Consider the following 23176-nt stretch of genomic DNA (forward strand, 5'->3'; position numbering starts at 1 on the left):
GGGACCCCCCATCGGTAATATTGGAATTCAATATGGTGCTGGCCCACCCTGACCCTTAATGACAGCTTCCACTATGGCAGCCATACGTTCAGTCAGGTGCTGGAAGGTTTTTTGGGGAATGGCAGCCCATTCTTCACGGAGTGCTGCACTGAGGAGAGGTATCGATGTCAGTCGATGAGGCCTGGCACGAAGTCGGCGTTCCTAAACATCCCAGAATTGTTCTATAGGATTCAGGTCAGAACTCTGTGCAGGCCAGTTCAATACAGGGATTTTATTGTCGTGTAACCATTCCGCCACAGGCCGTGCATTATGATAAGGTGCTCGATCGTGTTGAAAGATGCAATCACCATCACCGAATTGCTCTTCAACAGTGGGAAGCAAGGAGGTGCTTAAAACATCAGTGTAGGCCTGTGCTGCGATGCTGCCACGCAAAACAGCCAGGGGTGCAAGCCCATGCAAAACACGACCACACCATAACACCACCGCCTCCGAATTTTACTGTTGGCACTACACACGCTGGCAGATGACGTTCACCGGGCATTCGCCATACCCAAACCCTGTCATCGGATCGTCACATTGTGTACCGTGATTCGTCACTCCACGCAACGTCTCTCCACTGTTCAATCGTCCAAAGTTTACGCTCCTTTCACCAAGCGAGGCGTCGTTTGGCATTTACCGGTGTGATGTGTGGCTTATGAGCAGCCGCTCGGTCATGAAATCCAAGTTTCCTCACCTCCCGCCAAACTGTCATAGTACTTGCAGTGGATCCTGAAGCAGTTTGGAATTCCTGTGTGATGGTCTGGATAGATGTCTGCCTATTACACATTACGACCCTCTTCAACAGTCAGCAGTCTCTATCAGTCAACAGACGAGATCGGCCTGTACACGTTTGTGCTGTACGTGTCCTTCCACGCTTCCACTTCACTATCACATCAGAAACAGTGGTACTAGGGATGTTTAGGTGTGTGACACCCAATCACCTGACCACGTTCGAAGTCCGTGAGTTCCGCGGAGCGCCCAATTCTGCTCTTACAATGTCTAATGAATACTGAGGTCGCTCACATGGAGTACCTGGCAGTAGGTGGCAGTACACTGCACCTAAAGTGAAAAACGGATGTTTTTGGGGGTGTCCGGATAGTTTTGATCGCACAGTGTGTATTTAATATATTTCGTGATTTAACAAATATGAATAATAGTTGAAGTATTGGAGCCCCGCGTCCCAGTCTAGTACAAAAATGTTCGTCGTGTAATTTCAAGTTGGAACTCACTTTTTAAAACGTCATTTATTGCAATAAATTTGAGTTTAGAAGCGTAATGACTGTGTCATGTCTAATAACGTGTTTTCTGATCTCTGAGTTATCATAATATTAAACTGTATCTGGATTGATAGCCATAGAGAGCTGATGTCTCTTGTGGCCTCTTGTAGTAACCTTTTTGTATAGTCAAATGACTACCGAAAGAAGAGCAGAGGTCTAGTATGAGAGCTACGTTGTGTGGGTTGCTTAGAAATCAGCCGAAACGCAATTCAGATCCGATACTTTTGAGCATAATAGTAAGTGGAATACCTTACGCACTGATCTCGTACTGATCCTGGACGAACTCAGTGGTAACGCCATCTGGGCAAAAGGAATTTGTGTCATTTTCCCTCCCCCTCTTGCAAGGCTAGTCATACATGGTTAGTTACACTGAGGTGACAAAAGTCATAGAATATCTCCTACTATCGTGTTGGACCTCCTTTTTTCCGGAGTAATGCAGCAACTCAACGTCGTATGGAGTCAACAAGTCGTTGGAAGTCCCCTGCAGAAATACTGAGCCATGCTGCCTCTATAGCCGTCAGTATTTGCGAAAGTGTTGCTGGTGCAGGATTTTGTGCACGAGCTGACCTCTCGATTATGTCCCATAAATGTTCGATGGGATTCATGTCAGGGAATTTCGGTAGCCAAATCATTCGCTCGGAATTGTCCAGAATGTTCTTGAAACCCGTCGCGAACACCTATGGCTTGGGGAAAGGTCCACAAGTAGCCGAACATAACCATTTCCAGTCAATGACCAACAGATATGGTCACGAGCACGGGCGAGGACTAGGAGGAGATTATTGTTTAACGTCCCATCGAGAACGAGATCACGGAGCGCAACCTCGGATTAGAGAGGGATGTAGAAGGGAAGCGACCGTGTCCTTTCGAAGGAAGTGCCAAATTTCAAGTCTGCTAATTCCTGTCCTGTGGCCATAAACACGTCGGAAACCTTTTCACATGAATCACCTGAGTACAAATGACAGCTCCGCCAATCCACTGCCCTTTTATATCTTGTGTACGTCGTACTACCACCATCTGTATGTGTACATAAGGCTTTCAAAAGACGTTTGTCAGCTCAGTGTAAATTCATCCATTATTTGAGAATGAATGCACTTAATGACTTGTAACCACCTTTTAATTTATTACTTTTACGCTAATAACTGTATTTGCAACACATTTTGCAGACAGTAGCCTCGTACACTATTGGGTGTACCTGCAAAATTATATCAATGTACTACACATAGTTCAGGAGATATGACATAAAAACTGAACTGCGTGAAAACGAAACTATAGGGCGAAAATCAATAGAGATTGTAACTTCTTCAATAATATGTGCGCAGTTTGCCTGTCGGCCTGTTCCAGGAGCAATTCCTTAATCGCCAGTTCATTCAAACTTCAGAATCAAGCTTTTCAACCCCGATGCGGAAGGAGGAACTGCCCGTATTTCTTTAATGCGTCGATACTCGTGAAGAGTAGCAGCACTATTGTTGTTGTTTTGATACAGCAGCTTTACGAGTAAATCCTTGCTCACCTTGTCCATACCCATGTTGACTATCTGCAACAGTAATGCACACTGATGCTTGCTGAACCGTACTACTACCGGCGCCTAAGGGCAAGCAGTGACACTAACACTACTAAAAAAGCAAATCCTGCAGCTCACAGTCTGAACATCATTCCTATGAAGTTTGGTACCCACACGGTAAATAGTGTTCCGTCTACACTGGCTTATGTATGGAACATGTAATTATAACCACCTTGTCTTCAGTGAGTATGACAAAGGAAGATTGTTCCGGTATTTTTTTAGCAAAAACTTTTTCTGATTTTGAGTTGTTTGGTTTGAGGTAAGTCATTTATATTATTCTTGTTACGTCACTTATGTATGAAGTAATACTACACTCCATGAAGCAAAGATTATGCGGATCAACGGAAGCGTCTGATTCCATCCGTCTGCTTTGATCCGTGACGTAATGGTGTTGTGGTGAGTGACGTCACTACGGCACGGAGTTTTTGGGTTGGTTGTGTTTGTAGATGTCATGTTCCTGAGTTTGATAGTGCCCTCTGGTGAGTTATGTGCTCAATGTAGCGTGTTGTATTGGGTTCATTTGTGGTTTCGTTGCCACAGTTGTAACTTCGCTGTAGGTGTACGTAGTTGGTGACGTAACATGGTTTGGAAGTGTTTTCAGCGAATTATTAAGGTTTTTTTGTTGTTTGTGTGTTCGGCGTATTAGTTACGTCTTATTCGTTTGCTGTTTGCTGTATGGAAAAAAGTTTAATTCTTGTATGGTTTCTATTGTTAGGCATGGATATGACAGTAAAATTTACTAGTGCAACTTCACGTGCGGAGATGGGTGAAGACATGATGTCTGTATGATATTTCTGCAGTTGTTTGGGCTCATTGCAGAGTGAGTTAGGTGCAGCATTTGTGATATTAATGTGAGGCTTACGAGGGTTTCGGCGTCTCGGACCAAGGACGCGTACATTTGGCGATGTCGGCGGGATAATATCTGGCGGTCGATTATACGAGGTACCTGGTTCGAAAAACCTAGGATGCCCATGAGGGAGATTTTTTTGCTTCGTTATTATTTTGCTATAGGTCCACTGTCAATTTTTGTGCGCATGAAACTGGTGTAAGTGAGAGAACGGTGTTTAATTTTCGTTTTATCGAGAGGTTTGTTCTGAGTATGTTAAGTGTAGGGTGAAGTTGGGTGGGCCGGGGGTTGTTGTTGAGACTGATGAATAGCAGTTCGGTAAGAGGAAGTATGGATTGGGTAGTTCTCGGGTTCGATTGAAGAATACATTGAGGAGTGAACACTATATTTTCTGATGCATTTCGTCCTATAGGGGTTTGGGGAAGAGGCGTTTTGACCATTTAGTTAACAATCACAACATTGAGTCTAAAGATGATGAAACTGGGGCCTGTACTGAAACGATAGGGGGATTTTGGGGGGCAATTAAATAAATTATAGGAAGGGGGAAGAGGCACTTTTCCAAACTTTTTTTTTTGGGGGGGGGTTGTGAGTAGGATGGATGCATAAGCCAAGGGTGGCGAGTTGAGGGAGCTGGATTTGTGTGGGTGTTGAGGGAGGGGGGAATTTGTGAGTATTTGTTGTAGAGCTAATGGAGCGAGTTCTGGGTGGAGTGGGGGAGGACTGTTTCCTGATTATGTCGTAGACGACCAGTTTGGTTACAGTTTTTGTTGTTTTGTAAGGTGCCATTGATTTTGGTTTATTTTTGTGTTTTTTATTTGTTGGTGGTTTTTTGGGGGGGGGGCGGGGTGATGGGGTGATGTTGGTGATTTGGGGTTGGTTTATGGGTAGTAGGTTCTGGGTGGTTTAGCAGTATTTTGTTTTGTTTTTGTTGTGTTGGTGCGCGCGCGCGCGCGCGTATGTGTGTGTATGTCTGTGTGTGTGTGTGTGTGTGTGTGTGTGTGTGTATGGCGCGCGCATGCGCGTGCGTGCGTGTGCTCCTAGTGGCCAATCTAGATCGTATCGCTGCGTGCTGTTGTTGGTAAGTAATTTTGGTTCAAAATGGTTCAAATGGCTCTGAGCACTATGCGACTTAACTTCTGAGGTCATCAGTCGCCTAGAACTTAGAACTAATTAAACCTAACTAACCTAAGGACATCACACACATCCATGCCCGAGGCAGGATTCGAACCTGCGACCGTAGCGGTCACGCGGTTCCAGACTGAAGCGCCTTTAACCGCACGGCCACACCGGCCGGCAAGTAATTTTTGTTTTGGGTTTATTCTATAGTAATTGTGATGTTTTGTGTATTTATGGTAGGTTGACTGTGTTTTAACTGATGTAGTGCGTTCTCGCTTCCCGAGCACGGGGTCCCGGGTTCGATTCCCGGCGGGGTCAGGGATTTTCACCTGCCTCGAGATGACTGGGTGTTTGTGTTGTCCTTATCATTTCATCATCATCCAGGAAAGTGGCGAAATTGGACTGAGCAAAGGTTGGGAAATTGTACGGGCGCTGATAACCACGCAGTTGAGCGCCCCACAAACCAAACATCATCATCATCACATTAACTGATGTAGTGATGTCAGATTTTTAGGTTGTTAAGATGTTGGTGTCTTGGTTCTACTTCGTAGTTGTAGGTGTTGTTTTTTGGTATCGACAACTGCGATTGAGCCATATACGTCAAAAGATTTTCCGATTTCATTTTTCGCAGTTGCAGGTGTTAGTTTTTTGGTATCGACAGCTGTCGTTGAGCCATATACGTCAAGGGAAATGTCCGATTCCTGTGGTTTTTGTTGGTGTGGCGGAATGCTGTAATTTTGGTCTTTTTTCGTGATATTGTTTTGGCATCATGTGATATTTTTTATGGTTGTATATTTAGCTTGTCACCGCCCTAAACCCCCATTTCCCACGGTTAACCCGTTAGTCTCATTTTATTTTTGAAGTGAGACATTATGTCATTTATATAAGAGTTCACGTTTGTTGTGGGCAACAGCCTTGCTGCAGTGTATATACCGGTTCCCGGGAGATCACCGAAGTTAAGCGCTGTCGGGCGTGGTCGGCACTTGATGGGTGACCATCCAGGCCGCCAATTGAGGAGCTACTCGACCGATTAGTAGCGGCTTCGGTCAAGAATACAATCATGACGACCGGGAGAGCGGTGTGCTGACCCCACGCCCTCCTATCCGCATCCTCCACTGAGGATGACATGGCGGTCGGATGGTGCCGGTAGGCCTCAAGACGGAATGCTTTTTTTCGCGTTTGTTGTGTGTTTGTGTGTGTGTGTGTGTGACAGAGAGAGAGAGAGAGAGAGAGAGAGAGAGAGACTGTGTGTGTGTGTGTGTGTGTGTGTGTGTGTGCGCGTGTGTGTGTGTGTGTGTGTATCTAGTGATGTCATAATCGCCATACTGGATACGCTGAACGTAGCTGTTTCCGCCATAGTGATGACGTCACGAGTCAAGCAGACGGATGGAATCAGACGCTTCTGTATTGCCAGATATGCTGCACCATCCGTCATGCGGCATCAGAAAAGACTACCGCCATGAAACCAATTTTACACCGCAAAATACATCTGCCTCAAGCCTGTCTTCTGCTCTCAGTTGTTTTCCCCAAGAAAGTCGAAATGTAAGTCGAGAACGCTATACGAAAGGTATACATAAAAATTTAAGAGTTTCAGAAAATTAATCAGTGTTCCTTTTTGGACGTCAGTGACGTTGTTATGCAAATATGCCAGTCACTAACTTTCAGTATAAATTATCACTCGGCAAACAAAAATGTAGTTGGATCGCTGCCAGAGTACAATTTTTTCGTCTATTATCCATGTATGCAGGAAACAAAACAGGATTTGTCGGTATTATTGATGCAGATACTGTTATTTATTTGTTCAAACATTGTTCGACTGAATTTTGAAATCGCCGTTAGGAATGTCGCACACGGTCACACAGTTACTTAAGATCCGCACTCACTACGAATCTTCTTCAAGACGGCTGAAAAGTTTTGCGAAACCTGAGTACAAAACAATTAAGTGTTTTGCATGACGAAATATCTGCAAATGCTGTCTTGGTTGAGTCGAGCGTATTTCATATTTGCATACTTCACAGAGTCTGAGACACAGTACTCATGTTAGAAGCTTAAAATAAATGGACTTTATTTTCCTATGTTTCGTAACTACGTAAAGCAAACAAACCATTTGGCCACTAGATGAATATATTGCTGCAATGAAACCACTGAGGTCGCAGACAATCAACAACACTTTTTTTATATGAAATTTTACGCTTATTGTTCCTCCCTGGCCGACCAACTGAATGCTAATATTGGACTAGAACAGCAAAGACGAAACTGAGGCGACATCTACAACTTCACTTAGTGACCAAACGAAGTGTAACCAACATGAAAGCTATACTGTCGTTCTGCGAATGTCAACTTTGAGCAGTGAATTTTCATTGCAGCAGTAGACAGAAAACATAAATGGTAACGTTCTACTTGAGATAATAACATTTTGAGAAGAACACTCACCTTCGGGGCGCAGAACAGTAGGCAGTCGGCGAGCCCGTGTGGTTGCTGCGTTATGACGTCCAATCCGGCAGAGAGCGCTGAGGTCGCAACTTTGTTAACGTCCACCCTGTTCGAGAGCGCTGGTAACACTGAGCCAGCTCACTGCGTTGCTCATGCGCACCCGAGCTGCGCAGCTCAACCGTCAACGCAGAAAGGAGAGGCGCGTCGTCTAGCTCTGCATAAACCGCTAGCATTTCTTGAGAGTTTTCTATTGATTTTATCACGACTGTACACATGTTTTAGAGAAAGTAATGGTCTGTTAAACAAGAATAGTAGTTTCCCAGAAAGAACACGAAGAAATTGCTTTTCTAAATGTCAGTAACCTCTGATTTTAGCGTCACGGGCCTTTTGTGAGGACGAGTTAATTCTATGTTTAAGATGTTTAATTCTTCTTGGAATGTGCGTTAACTGAATTGCAACAGTAAACCTCTTCGTGATGCTCTGCCAGGGCCCCAGGGCCGTGCCCGTACCGATGCCTTTTCTTGAGGTTGGCTCCCGCCAAGTGCGCAGGAACCGATAAAAAAAAAGGGAGGGAGAGAGAGAGAGAGAAAGAGAAGACGATTTAATAATTAACTGGGACAGTAGGTAAGTTCACCTGCCATGACAGCGAGAAGAAGCCTTTCTCTCTACCCGAAACTACAAATGCACGGTGTTGTCACAGTGTCACAAAGTATGACATCTATATTCAGTGCGCATCACAATTAGTAGCGAAAACTGGCATAGCTGAATATCTACGAGGGAAAAAGAGTGAGAGGAGAGGCGCCAAATGACCAATCGCTTGTGTTGAAAAAAGTTCTCGATCCAACCCTGAACAGTACATTTGTTTCATACAGGTGCAGACTACGCAACTAGCTCATGTTCAACAACGGAATATTTGCTGCAACTTCGCTCCGGTATTGTAGGATCTTAAGGGTTGGCGAGTGGGTGCTGAAGCAAATAGGGTGTGCTGTTTGACCGACCTAGCGTGCTTGAAATTATTTGATGTAATAATAAGTGAAATTGGAAACAGAACTCACATATACCATACCACTCCATCTTACATTAATTTCCCGTTAGCAACGTCTTAAATGAGAGCTCTGTATCATATTTTGAAAAATATGCAGCAGATTTTGATGGTAAGTATAGACGAAATATCGATGCAGCTGAACTAGTTACCGAAACCGCGACTTTTCAAATTCCAGTAGAAAGAGCTTATGAAGAGCACTGCCGCAGCTCCCCATTCGGATATTTTGAATTTTTTTCGAAGTATTTGTTACGACACCGAAATAGCTTGAGATGTTTATAAAAATTTCAGTGACTTGAATACCATTTCAACATAGTTTCAGCAAATTAAAGATGATAAAAACACTACTTAAGGTGGAATATAGGTGAAGCAGACTATCCAATTCAGCTATCTATTCTACAGAATACGACACAGCTAAATTTCGTTTGACTGACATGCCAAGCTGATGAGTTTGCTTCGCTCGAAACAAGGAAATGGCATCTAAAATTATGATAAAATCGTATTTTTAGAAAATAATAGCTTCTCAGCAACTATTTTATAGTCCTTTCTCTTCTATTTCCAACTAATAATTTACGCATTATTAATAATTTATTCGGAGCAAATAAAACCAGTTATTTATTATACAGCATCCTAAAATCATTGTGCAGTAGCTGACATAAAAAATAATTATAATTATTATTATGTAGTATTCTGCCTAGTGCCAGATCCATGTCTTCGTACGAAGAATTTCTGATTCCACTGTTCCCTGTCTTCAGCTTCTTCCTTCAGTCTGTTGTATCTCCTTCCATCTTTCATGTCGTCCAGATGTAGAATTCTTCTTCTTCCTCGTCCTGCGTTTCCTCTGAGTTTCCCTTCGATGACATCATGTATGAGTCTCTCGTGTCTAAGTACATGTCCACTCCAGTTGGCCTTTCTCTGAATAATTGCACGCAGAATACTTCTCTTCTCTCCTACTCTTCGCAGTACATCGTCATTTTTTATGCGATCTGTCCACTTGTTCTTTTATTCTTTCCCATTCTCCTCCAGCACCACAGTTCAAAGCACTCTAAGTATTTTTTCTCCTTCTTTCTCATGGTCCATGTCTCTGCTCCATACAGTGCAATGCTCCAAACGTAGCACTTTATCAGTTTTTCCCTCAATGCCAAACTCAACTTGCTGGTCAGCAGAGTCCTCTTCTTGTTGAAAGCAGCTTTGGCCACGGCGATTCTTGCTCGGATTTCGTTGGTGCAGTGAGCATCCTTTGTGATAAAACTTCCCAGGTACTTGAACTGATTCACATTTTCCAGTTCCCGATTGTCAACAGGTATCTTCCAGTGTTTCTCACGTTTTGATATGCGCATCACTTTTGATTTTTCGATGTTGATTTCCATGCCGTATTTTCTTCCCGTTTCCACCAAATTGTTCGTCATGTGTTGCAGCTGTCTCTGATTTTTGGTGAGCACTACCAGGTCGTCTGCATACTTGATGGTGTTGATGAGACGTCCTCCTACTTAGAAGTTTCCGCATCCTTTCAGCGCTTCTCTCGCCAGCATTTCTCCATACAGGTTGAAGAGACTTGGCGACAGACAACATCCTTGCCTCACTCCCCTTCCTATTTCCACACTGTTCTTTTCTCCATAGTTCAGTCGTACCTTTACCATAAGAAATAGATTTTGATTTACTTTCAAAATTTTTATCAAGTTTATACAAGTCATAATTTATTTACAATGACGATGCATTTAATTTGTTGTCTCGAATGTTTTTCATCGTCTGTTGGTGGGGTCTTCAGTCTCCATGCTAGTCTATTCCGTACAAGCCTCATTATTTCTGTGTAACTACTGCAGCCGACATCAACTTGAAGCTGCTTACTTTATTCAAGCCTTGGTCTTCTTGTACAGTTTTTACCCCCTCCACCAACGCTTCCTTCCATTACCAAACTGATAATTCCTTGATGTCTTCGTATGTGTCCTACCAACCGACCCATATCTTTAGTCTAGTGGCGCCTAAATTTCTGTTTGCCCCTTTAGATTTATTTGTTAGCCTGCTTCCCATCTAATCTTGAGCATTCTTCTGTAGCACGACATTTCAAAAACTTCTATTCTCTTCTTGTCAGAATTGCCTTTCATCCACGTTTCACTACCACACAAAGCAACGTTCCAGACTGATACCTTGAAAAAACATTTCCTAACACTTAGGGTTATACTAAATGTTAACAAACTCCTTGTTTTCGGAGCAACTTTCCATGCTGTTGCTAATCTGAATTTTATTTCTTCCGTACTTCAGCGACCATTAATAATTTTGCTGCCCAAATAACAAAATCATCTACTACTTTCAGTGTCTCATTTCACATCGGTAATCTGATTCCCTCAGTATCGCCTGATTTACTATGACTTCATTCCATTACCCTTGTTTTACTTTTATTGATGTTCATTTCATAATCTCTTTTCATGACACTATCCAATCTGTTCAACTCCTCTTCCAAGTTTTTAGCTGTCTTTGACAGAATTACAATGCAAATAGCAAAGTCTTATGTCTTACTCCTGAACTTTAATTCCATGTCAAAACTTCCCTTAGGTTTCTTTCTCAGCCTGCTCATTGCACAGATTGGATAACGTCGGGGGTAGGCTACACCCTTGTCTCACTCCCTTCTGACCGACTACTTCCCTTTCATTTACTTCGAGGCTTATAATTGCAGTGTGATTTCTCTAGAAGTTGTAAATAACATTTCGACCCCAGTATCTTACTCCTGCAACTTTTAAAATTTGAAAGAGTGTAGTCCAGTCCTCATTGCCAAAAGATTTCTCTAAATCAACAAATGCTATAAACATAACTTTGCTTTCTTCAGCCTATTCTCTAGGATACGTCGTAGAATCAGTACAGTCTCGTGCATTCGTCCGTAAATAATTAGTGTCAATATTTTAGAACCATGACTGATGGTTTGGTACGACTTACAACTATTAATACCTGCGTTCTTTGGAATTGGAATTATTATATTCTTCCTGAAACGTGAGTGAATTTCACCTGCGTCATATACCTTGCACACCAGGTGGAATAGTTTTGTCATGGCTAGCTCTTTTAAGGATTTTGAGAGAACGTCATTTAATCGTGGGGCCTTATTTCTACTTATGTCATCCAGCACGCTGTCAGATTCGTCTCATATTACCACATCTCCCACCTATTCTTCGTCTACTTCCTCTTCGTTTTCTATAATGTAGGCTTCTAGTTCGATTCCCTTGTAGAGGCCCTAATCCTCCCATCCTTCAGCTTTTCCTTTTTTGCATAGCACTGGTTTGCTATCTGAGCTCTTGACATTCCTACAGTTGCTGTGTCTATCTCTCGTCTACTTACGCATGCTTCTACAGGCTTGCATTTCTCCACCATCCCTTCCTGCTTAATCGTTTTGCACCTATGTCAGTTTCATTTTTTAGATGTCTGTGTTCCCTTTCGTTTGCTAGATTTTTATATTTACTTCCTTCATCAGTTAGATTCAGTATCTCCTTATATTCAGGGATTTCTACTAGGACTTGTCTACACTCCTGGAAATGGAAAAAAGAACACATTGACACCGGTGTGTCAGACCCACCATACTTGCTCCGGACACTGCGAGAGGGCTGTACAAGCAATGATCACACGCACGGCACAGCGGACATACCAGGAACCGCGGTGTTGGCCGTCGAATGGCGCTAGCTGCGCAGCATTTGTGCACCGCCGCCGTCAGTGTCAGCCAGTTTGCCGTGGCATACGGAGCTCCATCGCAGTCTTTAACACTGGTAGCATGCCGCGACAGCGTGGACGTGAACCGTATGTGCAGTTGACGGACTTTGAGCGAGGGCGTATAGTGGGCATGCGGGAGGCCGGGTGGACGTACCGCCGAATTGCTCAACACGTGGGGTGTGAGGTCTCCACAGTACATCGATGTTGTCGCCAGTGGTCGGCGGAAGGTGCACGTGCCCGTCGAGCTGGGACCGGACCGCAGCGACGCACGGATGCACGCCAAGACCGTAGGATCCTATGCAGTGCCGTAGGGGACCGCACCGCCACTTCCCAGCAAATTAGGGACACTGTTGCTCCTGGGGTATCGGCGAGGACCATTCGCAACCGTCTCCATGAAGCTGGGCTACGGTCCCGCACACCGTTAGGCCGTCTTCCGCTCACGCCCCAACATCGTGCAGCCCGCCTCCAGTGGCGTCGCGACAGGCGTGAATGGAGGGACGAATTGAGACGTGTCGTCTTCAGCGATAAGAGTCGCTTCTGCCTTGGTGCCAATGATGGTCGTATGCGTGTTCGGCGCCGTGCAGGTGAGCGCCACAATCAGGACTGCATACGACCGAGGCACACAGGGCCAACACCCGGCATCATGGTGTGGGGAGCGATCTCCTACACTGGCCGTACACCACTGGTGATCGTCGAGGGGACACTGAATAGTGCACGGTACATCCAAACCGTCATCGAACCCATCGTTCTACCATTCCTAGACCGGCAAGGGAACTTGCTGTTCCAACAGGACAATGCACGTCCGCATGTATCCCGTGCCACCCAACGTGCTCTAGAAGGTGTAAGTCAACTACCCTGGCCAGCAAGATCTCCGGATCTGTCCCCCATCGAGCATGTTTGGGACTGGATGAAGCGTCGTCTCACGCGGTCTGCACGTCCAGCACGAACGCTGGTCCAACTGAGGCGCCAGGTGGAAATGGCATGGCAAGCCGTTCCACAGGACTACATCCAGCATCTCTACGATCGTCTCCATGGGAGAATAGCAGCCTGCATTGCTGCGAAAGGTGGATATACACTGTACTAGTGCCGACATTGTGCATGCTCTGTTGCCTGTGTCTATGTGCCTGTGGTTCTGTCAGTGTGATCATGTGATGTATCTGACCCCAGGAATGTGTCAATAAAGTTTCCCCTTCCTGGGACAATGAATTCACGGTGTTCTTATTTCAATTTCCGGGAGTGTATTTATCTATGTGATCCTCTGATGCCTTTACTATGTCACCTCTCAGAGCTATTCATTCCTTTCCTTTCCCCACTTTCAGTCAAACGTTGCATATTGCTCATTCCGAAACTCTCAACAACCTCTCACAAATGATTGAAGCGATTTCACAGCTCTACAATAACTTTATTATTTGAGATATTTTCACAATGCTTTGCACACACATACGAAAACTCAAATAGTTTTTTTAGACATTCACAAATGTTCGATATGTGCCCCTCTAGTGATTCGGCAGACATCAAGCCGATAATCAAGTTCCTCCCACACTCGGCGCAGCATGTCCCCATCAATGAGTTCGAAAGCATCGTTGATGCGAGCTCGCAGTTCTGGCACGTATCTTGGTAGAGGAGGTTTAAACACTGAATATTTCACATAACCCCACAGAAAGAAATCGCATGGAGTTAAGTCGGGAGAGCGTGGAGGCCATGACATGAATTGCTGATCATGATCTCCACCACGACCGATCCATCGGTTTTCCAATCTCCTGTTTAAGAAGTGCCGAACATCATGATGGAAGTGCGGTGGAGCACCATCTTGTTGAAAGATGAAGTCGGCGCTGTCGGTCTCCAGTTGTGGCATGAGCCCATTTTCCGCGGGCTACGCGTGAAACTTGCCCGCACGCGTTCATTCGTTTCTTCGCTCACTGTAGGCCGACCCGTTGATTTCCCCTTACAGAGGCATCCAGAAGCTTTAAACTGCGCATACCATCGCCGAATGGAGTTAGCAGTTGGTGGATCTTTGTTGAACTTCGTCCTGAAGTGTCGTTGCACTGTTATGACTGACTGATGTGAGTGCATTTCAAGCACGACATACGCTTTCTCGGCTCCTGTCACCATTTTGTCTCACTGCGCTCTCTAGCGCTCTGACGGCAGAAACTTGAAGTGCGGCTTCAGCCGAACAAAACTTTATGAGTTTTTCTACGTATCTGTAGTGTGTCGTGACCATATGTCAATGAATGGAGCTACAGTGAATTTATGAAATCGCTTCAATCATTTGTAATAGCCCTGTACATAACGTTCGAGGATTTGGAGGCACTTAAAAAATTTAGGGAAGGCAGATAGCCATGCTACATTTGCATACGAAAAGATAGGTTGGATAAATGTTTTGTATGTGTGGAGGATAGTGGAGGGGTGTAATCCCCAACTTCAGCGAACGGTTAGTAGATGAGGTGTCCATGCCAGTTTTTGATCATGTGTTAATCTGAGGTACTTTGTTGGTTAATTGAATACAACGGTTGTAGATATTGAGGTAGAAGTAACGGAGGCGGAAGCTGTGTGTGGTTCTTCTTACAACTATTGTTAGGGTTTGGGAAGGGTTGATCTTCAGCAGCCATTGGTTACACCAGGAGGTAAGCGGATTGAGGTAGATTTGGAGTGTTCTTTGGGGACAATGTCAAGAGATTTCGAATTAAGTCCAGGGTATTGGTTTAGGGACTGATGATCAGGAACTATGTACGTATGTATTAAACAGGGGACCTAGAAACGACGGAGAGGCTGCGTCCCAGCCGTAGCCCTAAGTGGTACACAACCCCACAAGGGGCTACAGCAGTCCACTCACCCCACCGACGTCCCACACCGAACCCAGGATTATTGTGCGGTTCGGCCCAAAGAAGACCTCCCCACCCACCCGGGATCGTCTCATTCCAGACTAGTGTAACCCCTATGTTTGCGTGGTAGAGTAATTATGGTGTACGCGTACGTTGAAACAGTGTTTACGCAGCAATCGCCGACATAGTGTAACTGTGGCGGAATAAGGAGAACCAGTCCGCATTCGCCGCGCCTTAAAAACCATCCACAGGCTGGCCAGCACACCGGACCTCATATTCTCAGAAAAAGCGCTTTTGGAAGACTAATCCATAAATTTTTATAAATTTGAGTGTACTTGATTCTCTACAGGATACACTATGTATCTGCTCTGTCTTCCATCAAATAATCCGTTTTTCCGTCGCCTTCTACATTGAAGAGCCAAAGATACTGGTATACCTGCCTAATATTCAAGGTAACCTCCGCCACACACCGTCAGGTGGCTTGCGGAGTATGGATGTAACGTAGATGTAGAATATCTTGCATGGCTCCCGCGAGCACGCAAAAGTACCGCAACACGACGTGGCATCTACTCGACTAATGTCTGAAGTAGTGCTGAGGGGAACTGACACCATGAATCCTGCAAGGCTGTCCATAAATCCGTAAGAGTACGAGGGGGTGGAGATCTCTTTTAAACAGTACGTTGCAAGGCATTCCCGATATTCTCAGTCATGTTGGTGTCTTAGGAGTTTGGTGGCCAGAAGAATGTTCCTGGAGCCACTCTAGGCACTGATGCAATCTTGACATGTGGGGTATCGCATTGTCCTGCTGGAATTGCCCGTCGCAATGCACAATGGACATGAATGGATGCAGGTGATCACACAGGATGCTTACGTACGTTTCACCTGTCAGAGTCGTATATAGACGAATCAGGGGTACCACATCACTCCAGAGCATCCACCAGTTTTAACTGTCTGCTGCTGACATGCAGGGTCAATGGATTCATGAGGTTATCTCCATACCTGTACACGTCCATCTGCTCGATACAATTTCCAACGAGACTCGTCCGACCAGGCAACACGTTTCCACTCATCAACAGTCCAATGTCGGTGTTGATGGGCCAAGGCGACACGTAAGGCTTTGCGTGTGCAGTTGTCAAGGGTACACGTGTGGGCTATCGGCTCCGAAAGCCCATATCGATGATGTACCGTTGACACTTGTTGATGGCCCTGCATTTAAATCTGCAGCAGTTTGCAGAAGGGTTGCACTTCTGTCACGTTGAACGATTCTCTTCTGGCGTCGGTGGTCCCGTTCTTGCAGGATCTTTTTCCGGCCGCAGCGATGTCGGGGATTTGATGTTTAACAAGATCCCTTATATTTACGGTAGGTAAGGTGGTACAATTTCGATATAGGTACAATTCCGATCAACATAAGGTTTCACACCATTTTTCAGTCTCGTTGTGTTGGTAGCACTAGCCTTTGTGTGGCGTTGTAGTGTAGGAGGTCTCTACAGTCACTTCTGTCTTTTCCAAGAATACACCATTTCATGCTACGCAGATATAAATTTTTTCCTGTTGAGAGGTAAGTGAAGCTACTTTGCCTAACGCGCTCTTATAAATTTTCTAGTTTCCACGCCCTTGCAAATTCTATATTAGTGAGGTTATGAACCTGTTTTTCGTCAGGGAGTGACCTGAGGCACCTACAGGGAAAGCCTCTGTGTCATATGGTGCCATCTCTTGGTACAATTCACTACTATTTACTCGTAATTTCACTCACGCCAGTAGTACATTTTCGATCAGAAAAATGGTACAATTTCGATACCCTAGTACAATTTCGATCAACGCAGTTTTTTAGTTTTGTCGGTCACGATTGGTTGCCATAGACATATTATACACAATTATTGCAAAGAAATTCTGTCTATTTAAACATTTTCCTACACGATTTTTAAAGCGACTTCTTATTTTCTAGATGCCACGAAAAAGAGCAGAAAAGAAAATTACGATAAATGGAGTCCAGCTGCATTAGATTCCTTTCAGGACTTTACATGGTAAAGTGCAAATTAAAATGAAAATGCAAGCTGGCTTAACTCCAACTAGTCCTACAGAAAACAGAATTCGTCATCCAATGGTACTCAGTTCTGAAATGGAAGATGCTTTGGTCCAGAGAGCTTCATTTCTAGAACAGCGAGGATTGGGTTTGTCGCCACTCCAGTTAAGAAAAGCTGCATTTCGGTTAGCTGAGAAAAATAATTTGAAACATCCATGGAACTTAGAAAGCAAGATTGCTGGAATCGATTGGTTTAGAGCGTTTGTTAAGAGACACACTCACCTTAGCCTGAGAAAACCCTAGGGTCTTTCGCAAGCTAGAGCTGTCTTTCGCGAGCTAGAGCTGAAGGCTTAAATAAAGCAGAAGTAAGTAAATATTTTCAGAATTTAGAAGAAATATTAAAGGAGTATGCAGCCGTACCAGCTTAGATGCTGTAGAATATTGTCGGGTAAAAGGGATAGAACTTTTGGGATTGCTTCCGCATAGTACTCATGTACTGCAACCATGAGATAGAACTTTCTTCAAGTCCCTAAAGGCTCAGTATCACAGAAATGCAACTGACTGGATTTATCGCATTCCCAATGAAAGTGTTGCAAAACAGCGATTCTGTACTATTTTCTGTGATGCCTGGAGCAAAACTGCGTCCGTTGGATGCGCATTGAAAGCGTTCCAATGTACAGGAATAATGTCCTTTTGCGAAGACACTGTTCCCGAGGAGAAATTTGCACCTTCAACGTTATTCGAGGCTCCTGCTCCTTCGATCTCCACCAGTCTAGATACTAACAGCATTATGGGAGAAGAACCCTTATCTTCAAAAGATGTAACTGAAGAACACGGAAAATCAGTAACGCCAGGATCCAGTAACATTCCTCAGCACGGTTCTGTCAAGGACATTTTGACAAGTCTAGAGAAAAAATTATCGTCTCGGAACAGGAAAACACAAATGAAAACCAAGAAAACCTCCGCAGCGAGAGAAAACTTTTTCATCAGCGTGCAAGGAAAGAAATGAACAAATGCAACAAGAACAATAAAAAGAAATGTACGTATGCGAGTAATGATGAAAGAAGTGTACCAACCTTCAAATCGCCAGCAAACAACGAGAATAATTGTGGATTTTGTTTACTGAATTATTATACTGCAGAATAAGTAGCTAAGTGTGACGGGATTCGCTGCCAAAAATGCAATGTTTGGTACCACGAAGTATGCGTTGGTGCCTGAGAGGAAAGTGCTTTTTATGTGGAAGATGCCTGTGATCAAAATTGTACCAGGAAGTGATCACAGTTGTACCTAGTGCGGTATATTTTCGATCGATTTTTCTCAATTCTGTAACCTCTTTTGTGTTTATACCAACATTTGTAATTGTCTAATATTTGTGTTACATATTTATTAAATCATTAAACCTCCAAGAACAGGTGTCATAGATAAAATTATTTCTTTTCTCAATATATTTCCAGTTACAATAACATTTGTCCGAAATGATCGCAATTGTACCACCTTAATCTATACTCGTGAAATGGTCGTACGGGAAAATCCCCACTTCATAGTTACCTCGGAGATGCTGTGTTCCATTTCTCGTGCGCCGACTAGCGTAAATCACTTAAATCTTGGTAACCTGCCATTGCAGCAGCAGTAACCGATCTAACAACTGCGCCAGACCCTTGTCTCATGTAGGCATACTCTGCCTGTTTACATATCCGTGAATTTGACTACGCATATCATTACTACTTTCTTTGGCGCTGCTTCATTGTATGATTGCACTGAAGATAACCAGAATGAGTGCACTACAGCGAAACTACAATTTAGTTGTGAGTTAACAAACTATACTCCAGTCATATCATGATTGCCCATATACTTGCTCCATATGTGCTCTGATTCCTTGTGGACTCCTATGACAATACTGGTGGTAGCCAGAAGGTACCCAATACTCGGAGCTCCAACTCACCCGCTGGTTAACCGGATCCACCGACCAGATCCAAGTGAATATGCAAGTGAGGGATGCAGCGGTACACGTGGTACCTCGAAGAAGCCTTGCATATTCGTCACACCATATTATTGGGCATATCTACAGCGGAAATATCGCTTACGGAGTTCCTTGATGCAAAGGGTGCTCACAATGATAGGTGCAATCATTGTAGGAAAGAGTGAAATCCACTTCGTCCGGGAGCTTTATATTTTACCATTCAGCAGGCTAGTGGTAGCTTCCATTTACCCGCAATTGCCTGAACATGCTCACACTGGACAGTCTACTGTTCGTTCGTCACTGCTTTCGACACCCTTCTATCCGCTGCCTACAAGCACACATCACTGTTGTAGTAGCATGCCATGCGGTAGCAGAAATATTACGGTATAATAGCTATATTTCCCAAGCCCTGTTTACTCGGCCAAAATTAAACTCACTCGCAAGGTGATATTGCTCCCATTACTGTCGAAGAGGCATACTGGCACTTCTTTTCACAGTCTTCTTCCTTAAATATGTCTTTAGTGTTGAGCTAAAAGGAACTCTGATCCTTGTGTTCACACCAGTGAGGGAGCTGCCAGGCCTAATTGTGGATTTATCTTAATCTTTGTCGCGTATTACTGCTACGTCATTCTACATATTCCACAAGTTAGGATTTGTTTAGGGCCATAACTCACGTATGTCTATGTAGCTAAGGTTATATGAGCATTGTTATTTTTCGTGCCTTACCCTGAATTTCGCCGTTTTCTTCATTTATAACTGTCAGTGTTAATTAAAAGTATGGTTTTTCCTTTGTAACCATAATGAACAGTTGTTCTCGTGTTTCCCACCTTACTGCCGGTGTACCCAGAAAGAGCCACTCCCACACTTCCTCTACACTGTTGACATGCGTAAACCACCTCCTGCGGTCCACCTCCTCTGGTGCACTACTGACCCTGCTTTCCTAGCCATCTACTCTGTCCGCCATAAATTTCTAGTCCTCTTCGTCTGTATTTCAACCTTTCCACCCCCATGTACAAGCAGATCAATCCCACAGTTATAGGACGAACAGCCTGCAGCTTACACGTACAGGGCTTTTATCTGCTCATTTACGACAGTCCCATCCAATAAACACAAATACCTCGGACTATCACGCAACTGGCAACTAACAAGAAACTCCTTCTATTAACCAATAATCCAGAGATCCCACAGTATACTAAAGCTACTAAATTCATTAACTGCGTCAACGTGAGTATTGTACACCTCCACAATCCTCTACAACTAAAATAGCTTGACCTGATCTTTTCTCTCCAATAGTAATATTTCCTGAATATTCGCTCTACCGAAATTCTGTCACTCCATCCAAATCCTTGAATGGAAAGGACGCTGTCTTCACTTACACTTCTGCTAGTCCCACTCACAAGGATCTTTTACCATCTCATTAAATTTCCCACCCCTCCTTGTCTATGCTAAACAATGCCTTATATCCTCAAACCCAATTCCAACAACACCATTTTTTTTCTTCAGATTAACAGTCACGATATGTTGCCCTGCCTATACTGACACACTTCAGTAACACTGTCCTGTACGTGATCTGTACTCTCCCTCAACGAAAAGTCTACTTATTTTCTCTCCAAGACACTAAATCCAAGCCAGTCTCTCCTATCAGCTCCAATTGCTCCCTCCCTGTCGTTCCTAACTTTAGGGCTCCCCATCCGCCTCCATCTGCTCCCGTTCCTTTCCTCCTCATACCATGGCCAGGCCCTACACATCTCCCCTGTTCATCTTCACATTACAAGCCACCTTACCTATTTGCCTACATCCACATAATCTCTAATCTTCCCTCGCCATTTCTGTTCTTTCCCAGAGCAGGCACTTCCGTTTCGCTAAATGTACAATGCTGTTTTTAAGTTCCCTCATTCTGAGCCACATTTTTCTTTCAAAAACCCAAAATAAGCCAATAGATATTTGAAATACTTTAAATATAAATCAACTTTTAGTAATCGAAAAATCCATGTCAATAAATCCTTTTTTTTAATATTCTACTTTAAAACCACATGAGTCAATGACTGGCTGTTTGTATCGCTCATAGCCCAAGAACCGACGAGATGGGACTTGGGGAATGAAACAACAATAACAATAAAACATAAAAAAACTGTTTACACCTATACACACTCAACAGCCGGCCGCGGTGGCCGTGCGGTTCTAGGCGCTCCAGTCCGAAGCCGCGCTGCTGCTACGGTCGCAGGTTCGAATCCTGCCTCGGGCATGGATGTGTGTGATGTCCTTAGGTTAGGTAGGTTTAAGTAGTTCTAAGTTCTAGGGGACTGATGACCACAGCAGTTGAGTCCCATAGTGCTCCGAGCCATTTTTTTGAACACACTCAACAAAATTTTAGAGTAACTTTAACGACCTCCCCAAAAATTTACACGTCCTTTAGATTTGACAGAGACTGTTACTTCTCCATCAAAAGGCTCTTCTCGTCCCCAATATCTTACTTTCCTATTCAACAGCTTAGCTCAGAGTCATCAACTTTTCCATACCACATCCTTTAACTTACACTCGCCCGCTAAAACTCACACCACCTTCAGGTCACCCTATCTTCAAAATCAACAATCCCGCTTCTCATTCATCTGTAAATCCACATAACCACAAAACCATGCATCACTACCAAAAACACCAAATAGTCAGTGGAAGATATCAGTGTATGTAGTAATCAACAAACGTGGCCATTTATCTTTATAAAAGTACTGAGAAAAGTCATGTGTTTTTAACTTGTGAATATCATATAACTTTAATATATTTTTAATGTTTGCAATCACTTTCACATATTTTAAATATCTTTGACCGAAGATTAAAGGGGGCGGGGCGTGTTACCGCTGTCATGTTACCTCCTGCCCATGTGCCGCAAGTCGAATTAAATAACAATAAAGAAAGGAAGACAATATTGAAAAATCGCGAGAAAACTAAAGGCAATTATGCCGCCAAAACCCCAGAGCCACAATAAACAATAATAAAAAAAAGTGCAGCCGAATTTTGGCTGCTGGATACCAAAGCTTTCGCAAAATCAGACGAGAAGACTTTCGTCCTACTCGACGAGAGCCTTAGTATTGTGCTCGTAATAAAATATGGCATGTCAAGGTCTTACCACCTACTTAACAGCGTTGTAACTACTCGCAAGTAGCGAACTGCCGCTGGACTAGCTGTTTCTCGATTGGGAAACAATGGAAGGCGATAGGCGAAGTGGAAGCTGGCGGAGCGAAGAGATGCACGACCTTCAGCCAGCTTGCTACATGACGGAGTACGATGATGAAAAATAATGCGGAAACTATAAGGGCCTCCTGGATCGGAAATCGTCAGAAAACTACTCATCATATTACTTCGAAAAATAAAGACGTTTTATCTGCTGCATAAAGTTCCTGCAAATGTTGTAGCTCTGGTTACTTTAGAGTGAGTTTTCGTGAGAGTGTAATAGGAATGAAACTTGACCTCACGCAATAAGCAAGGCATTATGCATTTATTCAGGTATCAGGAATTTATACAGTCAAATAAAGATAAACATTAAGTAATTAAATGAAATTACAATGCTATTAAGGTTGCAAAGAAGTTTGTTTTTATTGAAATAGTGACCAGTTTCGACTTAAGTCCATTATCGAGCCATTCACGTAAGACTTGCCGTAAACACCATAATGTGTGTAGGCCAGCCACATTGCTTATATGAGTGGCTAAGTGCTAGGTACTTTTTGCATACGACAGTGCCGTGCTGGGAGTTTTTCTGTACGCAGCACTGGACTGTCGTATGCAATTAGTACCTTGCTCTTAGCCCCATACTAGCAATGTGGCCTGCGTTCACATATTATGGTGCTATGGTAGGACTTATGTGGATGGCTTAGCAATGGCCCAATGTCCGAAACCGGTCGCCATTTAAATAAAAACAAACTTCTGTGCAACTTTGACGGTTTTGTGATTGCATTGAATCATATGCCTATTGCCATGCAGCATGCTGATAGTGAGTAAATTAAGTACTTAAATTTACTAACCAGTTGTATGCAGTTTCCATTTACAACAGGAAAGCTAGGCAAGGTTCATCTGAATGACCGAGCGAGTTGGCACAGCGTTTAGGGTCCTATAACCACAGTTGAGAGAAGAATTCAGAACTCCATTTGGGCAAAGATATTTAGTTTTTCCGTGGAAAAAAATGATTCAAATGGCTCTGAGCACTATGGGACTTAACTTCTGAGGTCATCAGTCCCCTAGAACTTAGAACTACTTAAACCTAACTAACCTAAGAACATCACAAACATCCACGCCTGAAGCAGGATTCGAACCTGCGACTGTAGCGCCTAGAACCGCTCGGCCACCCTGGCCGGCTTTTCCGTGGAGTTTC

The sequence above is a fragment of the Schistocerca cancellata genome, chromosome 4, assembly GCF_023864275.1.
Source record: "Schistocerca cancellata isolate TAMUIC-IGC-003103 chromosome 4, iqSchCanc2.1, whole genome shotgun sequence".
NCBI classification, from domain to species: Eukaryota; Metazoa; Arthropoda; class Insecta; order Orthoptera; family Acrididae; genus Schistocerca; species Schistocerca cancellata.